The sequence below is a fragment of the Prionailurus bengalensis genome, chromosome B2 (genome assembly GCF_016509475.1).
Source record: "Prionailurus bengalensis isolate Pbe53 chromosome B2, Fcat_Pben_1.1_paternal_pri, whole genome shotgun sequence".
In the NCBI taxonomy this organism is placed as follows: domain Eukaryota; kingdom Metazoa; phylum Chordata; class Mammalia; order Carnivora; family Felidae; genus Prionailurus; species Prionailurus bengalensis.
Window position 1 is genome coordinate 119,937,926 of NC_057349.1, and position 14,509 is coordinate 119,952,434.

General features: G+C 41.7%; 2 pseudogenes; one reads left to right on the forward strand and one right to left on the reverse strand.

Moving 5' to 3' along the window:
- Positions 1-695: 695 nt before the first annotated feature.
- On the reverse strand, positions 696-7,722 carry LOC122490001 (annotated as a pseudogene).
- A 2,914-nt stretch (positions 7,723-10,636) lies between these two features.
- Positions 10,637-12,457, forward strand: LOC122490542 (annotated as a pseudogene).
- The last annotated feature ends 2,052 nt before the right edge of the window (positions 12,458-14,509 follow it).

Genomic DNA, 14,509 nt, shown 5'->3' on the forward strand with positions numbered 1-14,509 from the left:
CTTGAAACTCAGACTTTAACGTAGAAATTTTAGGATTTGACCTTAAACCTGTAAAAGGGTAATTAAATGAACTGGTATAGAAAATAAACAGAAAGATGATTTTTGTGATTTGAAAGATAATAAGGAATTTAACTTCTATGAAACTGATTCATACAGTTTGGAAACATCTTTGTATCCTTTTGATATTAAGTTGTATCCAGATTATAGTCAACTTACTGTTTTTTGTATCAATATTAAAATGATTTGTTTTCTTATATGCTAAAAAATCTCAATCCTGGAATATTACACCTTTCTAATAGGTCTTTGCCTACATTTTGTCCCAGAGTACTTTTTTTCTGAAATGCTATTTTCTTTAATTGCTCACTTAAAAAAAAAAAAATCTCCAGTATTGTCGTATCATAGAGGTAATGAAGATCAAACTTTTTTAAATGTTTATTTATTTTTGAGAGGGAGATTGAGAATGAGCAGGGGAGGGGCAGAGAGAGAGGGAGACATAGAATCCAAAGCAGGCTCCAGGCTCTGAGCTGTCAGCACAACGCCCGATGCAGGGTTCGAACTCAAGAACCGCGAGATCATGACCTGAGTCGAAGTCAGATGCTTAACCGACTGAGGCACCCAGGTGCCCCAAGATCAAACTCAAACACAGCATTGACCACTCTCACCGCAGGGCTCCATTTTACATATCCCCTCCCTATTACTTATGGTAATGTGCCACCAGGTCCCCCCTCAGGAGGACATGTGCAGTCATGGGAACTACATGACTTTTTGTTCCCAATATTTGCCAAGACATAGAATTGTTCTTGGCCAGGTTGATGAGGCTTGCTTGTCCTGGTGTGTGACCAAATCGAAATGAAATTTTAATTGAAACATTTCAATAAGTTAGACAGAGACAGATAAATACTGTATGATAGCACTTATATGTGGAATCTAGAAAAGCTGAACTCATAAAAGAAGAATAAGAATGGTGATTACCGGGGGCTTGGGGGAAGGAGGAATTGGGGATATCATTTAAGGGTGCAGAGTTGCAGCTAGCAGATAAATCTGTCCTGGAGATTCAACGCACTGCATAGTGATTAGAGTTAACAACATAACCTAAAAGCGTATTTTATTCAGTTCATCCAGAAACAAACAGTAGTGAGAATCTAAGTGTGAGTCAATTTACAAGCCAATGGAAAAACTATTCATGAAAAAGATCATCATTAAAAGCCATAAGTTAAACTTCATGATTTTTTTTTTTTTTTTCACATCGGAGCTACTGCTCTGGCAATTCCTTATTCACTCTCCTGGGTCATTGGCTGTCTCCTCTCTACTGGATCATTCCACTGGCATGCAAATGTGCTCTAGTACTTAAAAAAAAATAATAATAATAATTAAAAACCTCTCCTGAATCCATATGTCCCTCTAAATACTGCTCCATTGCTCAGCTCCCTCTTCTAGCAAAGCTCATAGAAAGAGTTGTCCATCTGGCTGTTTCCAGCTTGTTCTCTCTCATTCTTTCTTGAGGCATTCAAATGAGCTTCCGTTTCTATCATCCCACCTGACAACTCTTACCGATGCCAACGATGACCTCCACATCTTACTTGATGTCATCCTATTTGTCTGCAACACTTGACACAGTTAATGACACCCTCTTCCCAGAAACACTTCACCCTGCTGATTGGACCCCGCTCTCTCCTTCTCCTGCTCAATGGCTGCTCTTCTCATACTCCTTTGCTGGTTCCTCCTCACCCCTTCTGAGTCTAAACATCGGAGTTTCCTGGATCTCAAGCCTTAGGTCTCTTCTCTTCTGTAACTCACTCCATAGGTGAACCATCATGGTGCTAAAAATCATCTGTGTGCTGACCCTGGTTTTTCTATCTCAGTCCTGACTTTGCCCTTCCATGCCAGACTTGTCTATGCTACTGGCAGGCCTACATCTCCGCCTGGATGTTGAAAGGGCAGCTTACACGTAAGGTGCACAAAATTGGCTTCCTAATTGGCATCCCAGACTTGCTGTTCCTTCAGTGCTCTGTATATCTGTAAATGGCAATTCCGTGTCTCCATTTGCTCAGGCCGAAAATGGGAGTCACTCCTGACGCTCGTCTTTCTCTCATACCCCCACAACAAATCCGGCAACAAATCCTGTCCCCTTGACATCTAAAATATATCTATTCTGATCACCACACAACATTCTAAATAATAATGAGTCTGTTTGCCTCTACCTTCTCTCACTAAATATTCATAAGTCATGGGGGGGGGGGCGCATAACCTTCATTTACTAAGCGCTGTATCTCCTATTTCTAGAATAATATCGGGCACATCGTAGATGTTCGATAAATAATGGCTGAATGAGTGAAAATTAAGTGAATTCAATGTGACTATCCTGGATGACGATGCAAACCCATTTTCTGTCAAAATTCATTCCTTCTACTGTAGGGCTGTGACAGAGCTCTTTACTAACCATACGTAACATCCTTTCCCCCAAACTTCACTAGTTTCCATAGCTATTGTGATCTTTGACTAGTCCACAATTTTACAACATGTGTTGTTGTTTTTAATTTTTTTTATGTTTATTTATTTTTGAGAGGGAGAGAGACAGAGCACAAGCAGGGGAGAGGCAGAGAGAATCTGAAGCAGGCTCCAGGCTCTGAGCGGTCAGCGCAGAGCCCTATGCGGGGCTCGAACTCATGCATCACGAGTTCGTGACCAGAGCTGAAGTCAGACACTTAACCGACTGAGCCATCCAGATGCCCCCAATACATGTAGTGGTTGTTGTTGTTGTTTTCAACTTTTTTAAAACATTTATTTATTCTTGAGAGACAGAGAGAGACAAAGCACGAGTGGGGGAGGGGCAGAGAGAGAGGGAGACAAAGAATCTGAAGCAGGACCAAAGCTCTGAGCTGTCAGCATGTAGCAGGATACTCCCAGGGAGTCGTGACATGCGACACTGAGGCTTTTCTTTCCAGGAAGCAACTTTATTCCCCCCTCCCACATGACTCAGTGGGGTTCCCACAGAGGAACTGAGCCCTGAATGACACATGGCATAGTTTTCTGTATATTTTTTGCTACTCTGTCTCCCATATATGGTAACACACAGATGTGCAGTTTGATCAGGTCTCATGTTACAAGGTTGTGAGGAATGTTATGTACTAGGATAGCCAGGTTGCCTTGAGGTTTTGTTTTGTTTTGTTTTCCTTTCCTTAGGGAGGGGACCCTACCACAAGCACAGAGCCCCATATGGGGCTTGAACCCAGGAACCATGAAATCATGACCTGAGCCAAAGTGGGATACTTTAACCAACTGAGCCACCCAGGCACCCCCAACGTATGTTGTTATTAACAGGAAACCCAGAACTTAACCCTACTGTGAGTTGAAAAACAAATGAGTTGTCCCAATTTTCAAAACTTCTATGCAGAAAGACTGTCTAGCTATTGACCTCTTTTCTGGAACAAAAGAAAATTTACAAACACCATAGACAGCATCAACTCAGGACAAGAAGAGTGGAAAGATTAACTGTCTTTTATCATGTCACCCAATATTTTCTTCTTTGTGTCTCTTCAGAGCTAAGAAAAGCTGTCTTCTGGTAACCCTTATATAAATGTCCGAAGAGCCAGGCATCCTAAAAAAAAGGTATGGTATTCATAATCCTCTAGTAAAACCAAAAAAATGGCAGATAAATGTTTAATAAACTTAATCTGAGGTAAAAGAGGGAGAGAAAGTATGAGAGAGTAAGAGAGAGGATTTGACAGGAGAGAGAGAGTGCCAAAATAGAAATGTGTGATCTGTACCTCAGTAATTTAATTTTCAAGCCTTCTTAGACAGTAAGATTTATACATTAAATATGCACTTATATATATTAAATATTTTATATTAGAAAGTCTAGTCTAGATTATTTTTCCTCAAGAAAATTAGCTTTATGAGCCTAGGAAAACACTAAGTTTCAAAGCGTAAGGTCTTATGATTCACGAGAATGTACATAGTAAGCTCTTTCTGCCTGAGAAGTAGATTCTGGAACAGAAAGACTCCATAAGATTGAAGTTTCGTAATTTCTTTTTTAATGTTTATTCATTTTTTGAGAGAGAGAGAGAGAGAGAGAGAGGCAGAGAGAGGGAGACACAGAAACTGAAGCAGCCTCCAGGACCTGAACTCTCAGCACCGAGCTCAATGCGGGGCCCGAACTCAAACCATGAGATCATGACCTGAGCCGAAGTGGGACGCTTAACCAACTGAGCCACCCAGATGCCCCCGAAGTATGGTACTTTCAATGGAGACCTTGGGCTACTTCCCAAATACAACCCACTGTCTACTTCAGAAATTAATTTATTACTTGACTCCATGAGATTCCCTTCCCCTTAGCTTCTAATCCTAGCAATAAATATCTTGTTTACATATTTTCTCCAAATTTAATAAAGCTATCCATTTAGAAATGAGTATTAAATGGTATCTAAGCACAAATTTTTTAAGCAAATGCCAAGATAAAAATAACAATATCGTATGCCACATCTGTGATAATTCAGGATTTATCATGCCACTGTGGTGAACATGCGCATTTTAGAGAATTGCAGCATTTTTTGCACAAACAATGAGGATATTTAAAATATCTTCCTGGGCACCTCGGTGGCCCAGTTGGTTAAGCGTCCAACTCTCGATCTTGGCTCAGGTCATGATCTCACGGTGGGTGGGATTAAGTGCTGCGGTGGGCTTTGTGCTGACCGCATGGAGCCTGCTTGGGATTCCCTCTCCCTCTCTCTCTGGCCCTCCGCTGTTCCCATGCACACGTGCTCATGCTCTCTCTCTCTCTCTCTCTCTCAAAATAAATAAATAAACTTTTTTTTTTAAGTTTAAGAAATATATACCTCTGGGTGTGTTGACATGTAATCCAATTCACCTGAGGGGCCGGGATATCCTTCAGATAAAGAGAAATGGTTTCCCTGGAAAATTTCCATCCATAAAGCGCATCTTCTGGAGTCACAGTCATTTGAGCATTCCGCTTAAAATAAGCGAAATCAAAATTATTTCTTCATATGTCACATAGTTCAACACTCCATTCTTCTACTCACTCTCCCTACCTGCTTAGCTGAGTGCTTAGTTGCTCTGTCTAGAAACCTATATTCTCGTTCATAAGGAACAGGGCATTGTCCTGGGAAACAAGCGTTTCTGTCTTATTTGGCAATATAACAGCATGTTCATATACCGCGACTGTAAAAGCATCCAAGGCACTAATGTGCAGGATGATTAGGGCAAAAATTGCCACGGAGATTTGAAGAGAAGTGATCATAGCCAACATCTAGTGAGCTCTGAAAGTGAAAGCAACATTCATTCAGTACTTCTGGAGAGGGAAGCATTTATATCACATAAAACTAACTTCCAGCTAACAGACTTTTCTTTTATAATCTTAGGAATATTATACCTAACTACTTTTGTGGAAAAAAAACCCATTTCAGTTCAATGAATACAATCAGAAACTATTACAAGGATTGCACAATATGTACTATTGATAAGATTTGATATCGAATTAAAAAAAAAACACAAAATTCAAATGTAAGCCCACTGTACCCTTTTACTGATAGAAAGAAAATAAATTAACTCTCGTGAAAAATCATAATACAATAAACATTTCATTTATTAAATTACAAAACCTTTTTTTTCTGCTCTATTAAATGATTTACATCATGTATATTTTTAGAAGAGGAGAACAATTTTTAAATATTTGCTACTAGGAAAATGCACTACGGTACAACATCGGGAAGAAAACTCACCCAAATTGACACTCTGGCTTACTTATTAAAGACTAAGAATGTGTGCTCCATAAAAGCATGATTTTGTGTCTATTTTATTCACTGCCAAATCCTCAGTGCCCAAAGCATGAATTGTGCAGGTGAGGTTCTCTGGTGTTAGGCCAGAGGAGAAATCAAGGTCACTGCTTAGCTGGACCCAGCCCTAGGAGAACTAAACTTACTTCTTCCTTCCCTCCCTCTCTCTTTCCATTCTGCCCTCCCTCCCTTCTGTCCCCCCTTCCTATTTCCTTCCTTCCTCCCTCTCTCCTTCCCTTCCTCCCTCCCTTCCTCCTCCCCCCCCCACCTTCTTTCCTTCACCTCCTTCCTCTCTCCTTTCCTCTTTCCCTCCCTCCCTCCCTCCCTTCCTTCCCTCCTTCCAAAGTACATACAAGGGAAGAAGTATCTCAGGCCAGTCATCATAAAGATAATCTGTTATAACTCAGAGAAGACATAACTTTCATTTTCTCAAAGACAAATTAATCACATAATAGAGTTTTAAGAATATGCTTTTCCTAGGACATCCATATTCTCACTCCCCTGCTCCCAATTCTATCATGCAAGAGGTTTTTCCAGTTGTTTTAGGGTTTTTTGTTATTGTTGTTGTTGTTGTTTTAAAAAATCTGGCCTTCTTAGTAAAAGCCATTCAAATATTATTGTAGAGTAGCAACAAATAAATTATTCTGTGCTTTCCCTCATATGGAGATAAAATTCTTGGTAAAGGAAAGGCCTAAGGGCTATAAACAAGTCTGCTCATATTTTCTGCTTTGAATAGAATTTTCTATTTAAGAAATAACTTCTTAAATAGAACAATACAAATAATTTTGAGAAAAATGGTCAAGCCCTTTAGTGGACAATGTGAGGGGAGAGAGATGTTTGTGAATTTTTAGCAGATTGTACAATAGATTACTAGTATGTGATTGTACTGTATAGTTTGTCCATAGTTATTATATTAATATAGGTAATTGGTATATACTCATCTCTATACAGTAGATTTTGAGTGCCTTTAGAGTTTAGAGAGCATATAAACCAAATGCCCACACTTTATAGGACAGGAATCTGAGGCACAGAGAAGCAGCAGAGTAACTTAGAGACGGGTGTGCAACTTCTCATTCCCGATTCCAGAATCTTCTCCTTATATCCAAGAGATCATGCGTGGGACTGTGCTCTGATTTAATGTCTGCATCCCAGGGTCTGAGCCCCGGAGCCTCTTAAAGAACTCAATTCAAAGTGATCGCCTTAAGGAAACCTCACATGAATCTGCTAAGTGCTAGATGGGCACTTGATGTGGTCAATGCCTAGTGAAGACCCTTAAGCTTTTCCATCTCTCCAAGAACTATTGGGATCATGACCTACCTTCATGTGGCTGAACTCACTAACTAATAATATTTCATTATCTCCTTTGCTTAGAAGTAGTCAGGTAAGCTGGCAAAGATGAGCTACAACCTTTTCTTTTTGAGGCTAGGAGCAGAAACAGCCATATCCGTCTTTCATGTCTTAGCATCCCCCAGTTTCCTGGACGATGTTCTTCTTTGTGGCTATGCAAGAGAGAAATGGTGTTAAATAGGGTTTTCGGCTGCAGGCGGAAAAGGGCGACGGCTTCTGATGTGAAGTCGAGAGGATGACCGAGTTGCCTCTTTTCTCTGCAGCCTTTCAAAATTGTCTCATTACAATTGAGGTGTAACAAAAATAAAGGCATGGAAAACAGCAATTAAAACACAGAAAGATCCTTGAGATAGAAAGGAAAAGTGAATCATCTTTACAAACATTTGCTATCGAGATAGTTGCTATTGCCTGAAATCTTCAGAAGCAAAAGATTCAATTCAAGACATTGAACTTCTGGAGTTCCCATTTTCATGTTCATTAAAGTGATTGATTAAATAAAGCTTAACTTCTTTAGTTTAGCTCAGTTATAAAATAACGTTACCCATCACAGGAGCACGGATGAATCATAATTTGCTGCTAAGGGTGCCTACCTTCTGATTTACCATTTTGTGATTAACGGACTGAGTTGCAAGGGTGAAAAGTTACGATCGATTCAAAGTTATTTGGTCAAGGAGTCACTCTGGAAAAACATACAAAAAATAATGGCGAATCTGGTTGTCTCTAAGAACGGTGCTCAGTTGGGGCTAGGTTTCGCATCTGTAATAAGGGAAAAGAATAGAAGCGTAGTTTCTGCTTTGCACTCCCCTTCTTTGAACCTCTGTCTCTCACCTAAGAGTTCAGGTCATCATACCTGCTCTATCGCCTTCACAAGGTTATTCGGAGAGCCAAAGACACAGGAAAGTCCTCTGTAAGATTACGATGGGATCACAAGCATTAACAAAAAGGAGCACCAATGTAGCAATGCAACGATCCTGACTGCTCAATGTTCTTTGTTAAGTTCACAGAGCTACTGCTGTTTAGTTAAACGCATCTATGCCGTTCAGGGTGTTGTGCTGGGAAACAGCTGGGAACAGGTTGTGGACAGGATGTCAAGCCAAGGCAGGAACAGCAGATGCACAGCGGGGGGGGGGGGGGGGGAGCAGGGGGGGGTCGTCAGAGGCACAGCAAAGGCACCAAGACAGGAAGGAGGGAGCAGCTCTGGGCTCTGACACGGGCTACAGGACTGGTCTGGCCTCTCTCCCAGATATGAGATGATAATAAGTGAGTTAAGAAATACAGGGTTGGAAACAGCATGTACAATTTTTGACAGCATTTCCTCCTAGGCAGCCAGGATGACACATCAAAATAGGAAGCAAGAAAAACAGAAAACTCGGGCCCTTCTTGTAAAACGATTTTCTCTGGATAGCACATGCCAAAAAAAAGAAGACAACAAAGATCCCGTACCCCAAAAAAGGAACATGGAGTTAAAGAACATTTCTGTCCTGCCCCCACCCCCACCCCACCCCCTGGATTCTTGGCCCGCGTCCTCTGCAAGACAGTTTGAATCAGCCTCCGTGGAAGGGAAGGTCTTTTTTTGAGCAGAACCAGCCTGAACTTGACCAGAGCCGGTCTGAACTTCAACCGGTGCTCCTCTGGCCTGGCCTGGCCTGGCATGGGCGTTCTCTTGAGACCCGCAATGCAACTGAAGCCAAGACAGGATCTGAGATCATAATGACGCACGATAGCCTCGTGCTCCCCACAGGCCCGACTGGTTGGACAGAGCTAAACCACAGGAAGGTGCCACTAGCCAACTGGTTTTGGCCTACAACAGCAGCCTGCCCGGCTCCTTTCTGTTCTCGGAAGTTTAGGATGGAGGTGTGCTGAGCCGCAGAGAACAGGTAGCATGCTCCCATTCGGAGGGCCCCGGCTTCCTCAGAAGAAAAACAGTACCGAGCTCTCTTATTGATGTCACTTGCAGATTGCTAACTTTTGCTCTGATCCAACTCTGCCAAAAGTTCATCGCATTCACCAGCAGAGGCCTGTAAAAACTCTTTCAGTTGGTGCTATAGGCTGAATGTCTGTGTGCCCCCCCCCCACTCCCCCCTGCCTCCCACATTCATATGGGGAATCTTGATCCCCAGTACGATGGTGGTAGGGGGTGGAACCTTTGGGAGGTGATTGCATCATAAGGGTGAAATCCTCACCAATGGGAGGTCTGCGGTTATAAAAGAGACCCCAGAGAGCTCCCTTGCCCCTTCTGCCCTGTGAGGACACGGTGAGAAGTTGGCAGTTTGCAGCCAGGAAGCAGGTTCTCACCAGACCTGAAATCTGCGGGGGCCTTGTTCTTGGACTGCCCGGCCTCCGGAACTGTGAGAAATAAATTTCTGTTGCTTATAAGCCATCCAGTCTACCGCATTCTGTTACAGCAGCCTGAACTGACCAACACGGCTGGATTCAAGGTCAGGGTGACCGCTGCAACTAAAACAAATCCAAAGGAAATGGATCGAAGTCATTTGTTTAATTGATGAGGCAGGTGAAGAAGCATGCATTTAAAAGGATATGATATTTGGGGCTCCTGGGTGGCTCAGTTGGTTGAGCGCCCAACTTTGGCTCTGGTCGCGATCTCAATCTCGTGTTCATAGGCTTGAGCCCCTGCATCGGGCTCCGTGCTGACAGCTCAGAGCCTGGGGCCCGCTTTGGATTCTGCATCCCCCACCTCTTTCTGCCCCTCCCCTGCTCAAGCTCTCTCTCTCTCTCTGTCTCTCAAAAAATAAAATAAAATGTTAAAAAAAATTTTTTTAAAGAAAGAAAGGATATGATACAAAAAACAAAAGTGAAATCTCAGAAACTTACAGAGGAAAAAGATGAAAAGAGAAAAGTGTCCATCAAGCTGTGGTACATTTATCGTTTTGTTGAGTCATATGAAAGCACCACACTAATCTATCATAATTCGCCTTGTTCTTTTTCAGTAAGCAAAGACATAGAAACACATGTCGGAGGCCCAAGATAACTAGTTACAGGTTCTGTCGAAGTGAAGCCCTCTGTTCCCCTGGATCCCATCTGCTTCTTTTTTTCCAAAGCCGGTGTCTCCTCCAATCACCCCTTTCAGTTTTGTTTTACTTTCCAGAGGATTCTGCCCTCCTACTCAGGGACCAGGAAAGGGAGTATTTGTTTCATCTAGCCTGACAACTCTGATTCTGGGGTTTTCTTTCAAGCCACCGGAGGCCAGGTTTACACTGGCACGATGGGACTGCATGATTTCTACTGAACGAAGGCCAAATGGCCAGGAGAAGTAAAGGGCAACAGAAGCTGGGAATTTCTCTCTCTGGGCCTAAGCTGACTCTTAAGTTCATGTCATATTCTTTTTTTTTTTTTTTAGCACATTATTCTTCTATTATAACACAGATCTACTCTAGAACTTTCCTCGGGGTGGAGATGACTACATTCTGTATGGTCCTGCATCTAATTACTGCTAACTTAGGTGACGTGAATTTTCCTCACTACAGTTATGAGTCGTGATGGTATTGAGTAACGGTTAAGGAAGCCAGAGGCTTGAGTCACTTTCTAGCTGTGCAACCGTGAGCAAGTTATGTGCCACAGTTTTCTTCATCTGCAAAATAGTGATGGACGAAGTGATTTTTGCTGTTATTATTACTGCCTCAGGTCTACAAGACAGAGGCTTCATTCTGAGGGCAAGGCCCAGCGCATCTTTGACCCGCATCTTTAACTCTTACTGATCAGTGGGCCACCCATCCCTGACTAATAACTGGTTAAAAGAACATGAACTAATCCACATTCTCTATTGTCTCATTGTTCCGTCTCTTTCCACAAAGTCCTTCTTTGTTCCGTCTCTTCTGCGTCAGCCTGACCAGAATGGTTTCTCCTGAACTTATTCAAATCTATTCCTACTAGATAATCTGGATGGCTTTCCTTCTAACACGACCAGAGACTCTCCCTCTGATCAATAGCCCTCTATCCTTATTTCTTGCCTCATTCTTTTGTTTAAACCTCACACACAGAGAAAAAAACAGCTTACCAACAAACTGGATTACTCAGGCGTCGCTCTGGGGAATGGAAAATGGCCCCGCCACTCTAGAAAACAGGTTGGCAGTTTCTTAAAATAACTATCCACTGCCTGGCCCCCTCTGGGATGACAGGCAAATCAGGGAGGCGGGGCAGGGTCACTGTGCCTCCTCTATCCTCGTGTTCCCTGCTCTGGAAAAGGAGACAGGACAGCGTGGAGAATTTAGAGACCCCAATTTAGAAATGCTTTAGAAGATGTTTCTTCAGTTCCTTATGGGCCGCACCAGTAACTAAAGTGACCATGTGCCAAGACAGAGGAAAAAAAGCTTCAGGTTTGTGTTTGTCTGCTTTGAACACCCAGAATCCCAATCTTATGTCATAGCCCTGCTACACAGAATTCATTTACATGGGTGATCAATTAATGTGTAACACCTGCTTGGGAGTTCTCGCTCTTCTGAACCCACTAAACGTGGTCTTGAAAGCTGTGTGAAGATAAATTCATTAGCTACAGGAATGAAGACGTCAGCAGATCTTACTGTTCTAGGCAGGTTTGTTGTTTTTTTTTTCCAATTAATAATGCTGCTTTACCTCAAGAATATGTTTTCTTTAAAAAAATGTGCAGCGGCATGCATGTAATCCAATGTGGCAGCCACCTTACCATGAGATGACCGGGTTGCTTCCTCACAGACATCCTTGTTGCCTCCCCACCATGTTCTGGATCCGGGGAATGGATCTCTTAGGAATGGACTCATCGACGACCAAGTGACTCTGATTTTTATCACACAAATAGAAGAGGCAAAAGCCAACCAGTAACAGTGACAGAACAGAAAACAATAGAGGAAATGAGCATAGCCCCAAGTTCTCCAAGCGTACAAAGAAAAGGTATTATGTTTCTCAGGATCCACGTAAGAGTGAAAACATATGGTATCTGTCTTTCTCCGTATGACTTATTTCACTTAGCATCACTCTCTCCAGTTCCATCCACGTTGCTACAAAAGGCCATGTGTCATGGGGGAGGGGAAGGGAAAGAAAAGTTAGAGAGGGAGGGAGGCAAACCATAAGAGACTCTTAAAAACTGAGAACAAACTGAGGGTTGATGGGGGTGGGAGGGAGGGGAGGGTGGGTGATGGGTACTGAGGAGGGCACCTTTTGGGATGAGCACTGGGTGTTGGATGGAAATCAATTTGATAATAAATTTCATATTAAAAAAAAGAAAAGAAAAGGTATTAGTATTATCTTTAAATGAAGTATTTATCTACACTGGTTTTCTCTTAAAAGCAAAAAGAAAGCTCTATCTGAATTCATCCAACAACTGATCTTGTATCCGTCACTTTTAAAATATATAATAATGTGACAGCTAACTTGGTATTCAAATTTATCTTGAATGACAAAAACTTAAAACCGGTTGTTTTTTGTATTTGTATTTGTCACACTATTGTTGAACCATTGTCAACAAGAAACACACTTTGTGTTACTACTGATGACGAAATCACACTAAACCATAAATCAAAAGTTATTATCATGCTTTCCTCGATCATTCCCTATAACTCAAACTATAAATAGGCTGGGATTAGAAGTGAAGCTGTGAATTTTCTGAAGGAAACTAGGGCAAATATTTCAAAGTTGCAAGTTTTCCTAATGAGCAGACTTTAGTTTCTTTTCCTAATAAGCAGACTTTTCCTAATAAGCAGACTTCAGTTTCTTTTCATACCTTAGAAAGGTATTTTTTCAGTCTAACTATGTTGTTTCTGAGACTTACTCTTCTGTGCATGTATCTCATAAACTGAGGACATATGACAGTGATACCAAAGGAAAGGTAACTGTCCTAGTAGTCATTTTTGGGTCATTCCCTTTTGATACGATTGTATGTAAATAGAGATATCTGCTTCTTTATTTCTCATTTATTAACTGTATTTAATGAAAATTAGTTGGCTGTGTAGTATTATTACTCACTTCTTTTGCCACCTCGATTTAAGAGGGTATATTTAACACATTGGATCTCGATACATTAATAAACAAGTAAATAGAATATTACATTAAGGTATGATATTTAACATGTATTGTCTAAATCGAATTTCCTATGTAAATAAGTGGGTTATTTGGGGCAAACATGAAGCATCATACAACCTAGCAGTTGTATTCCTGGGCATTTATCCCAGAGAAGGAAAGATTTGTGTTCACAAAAAAGAACCCTGCAAGTGAATGTTCATAGCATAGTTTATTTGTGTTTATAATCATAAAATGGAAACAATCCAGATGTTCTTAAGTGGATGAGTAAACATACTGCATATCCATAGCATGGAATGCTACTCATCAATATACAGAAATTAACTACCAATACGTACACGATCTAAAGAGCATTTGGCTGAATGAGAAAAAACAATCCCAAAAGGTAGCATCCTATAGGATTCCATTTGAACACGTTCTTGAAATGATGAAATTACAGAACTGGGGAACAGAGCAGTGCTTCCCTAGGATTAAGGAGGGGGTGAGGGTGAGAAGGAAGCGGATATGCCTATAAAAGGACAACATGAAGGGTGGGACTGTTGTGTATCTTGACTGCACCTTGGTTTTAATATTGTACCGTCCTGTTGCAAGATGTCACCACTGGGGGAGCCTGGGTATGGAGTAAACATGGTCTCCGTATTATTTCTGTGTATTATTTCAACCGCACGTGAACCAGCAATTATCAAGGCGAAAAAAAAAAAAAGTTTCAGAAAAACGATTTGTGAATTTTTATTTGCCCTTCTTATTTTATTTTCCATTTGGATTAATTTGCATGTCTATATGTATATATGATACCTTTTATTTATTATTCTACATTCGGTCTCATTTAAAAAAAAAAGGTTTCTTTTAAGCTGGGTATCTTTGTTACATTTAGAGGCATACAGATCTATAAAAATATAAACACACACACAGTGATTTCCCTGAGAGTTTTGACCCACCTTTTCATCAAAGTTCCTCTCTCTTTTCTCATAGTTTTAAATTTTTGTCATCTATTTTAGCATCTGCAAAATCATAAAATGAGGAAATAGCAAAGGTGGTTTTGCACAAAGTGTCTGTAAATACACAGGTAGACGGCGGCAGGTATTGGAAGCATCGTGTTTGGGAAGGGGGGCAGAAACCTCTCGCCAGAAAGCCTGGAATCTTTGCGGTGACGGTCGACAGCGCTGGTGGCCCGGAGCCATGTGGCACGCGAGCCCCGCGAGCCCGGTCGCAGCGCCCCAGCTGGGAGCTGCAGGATCCATCGCCACAGTGATTTAATAGCGGCCCCGTGCGGCAGCGGCGGGAACTGCAGGTGTTCAGAGGCAAACTGGGCCGCTGGGCCGACGCTGGGGTGCAGCGGGTCAGGGGCACCCTCCATCCCG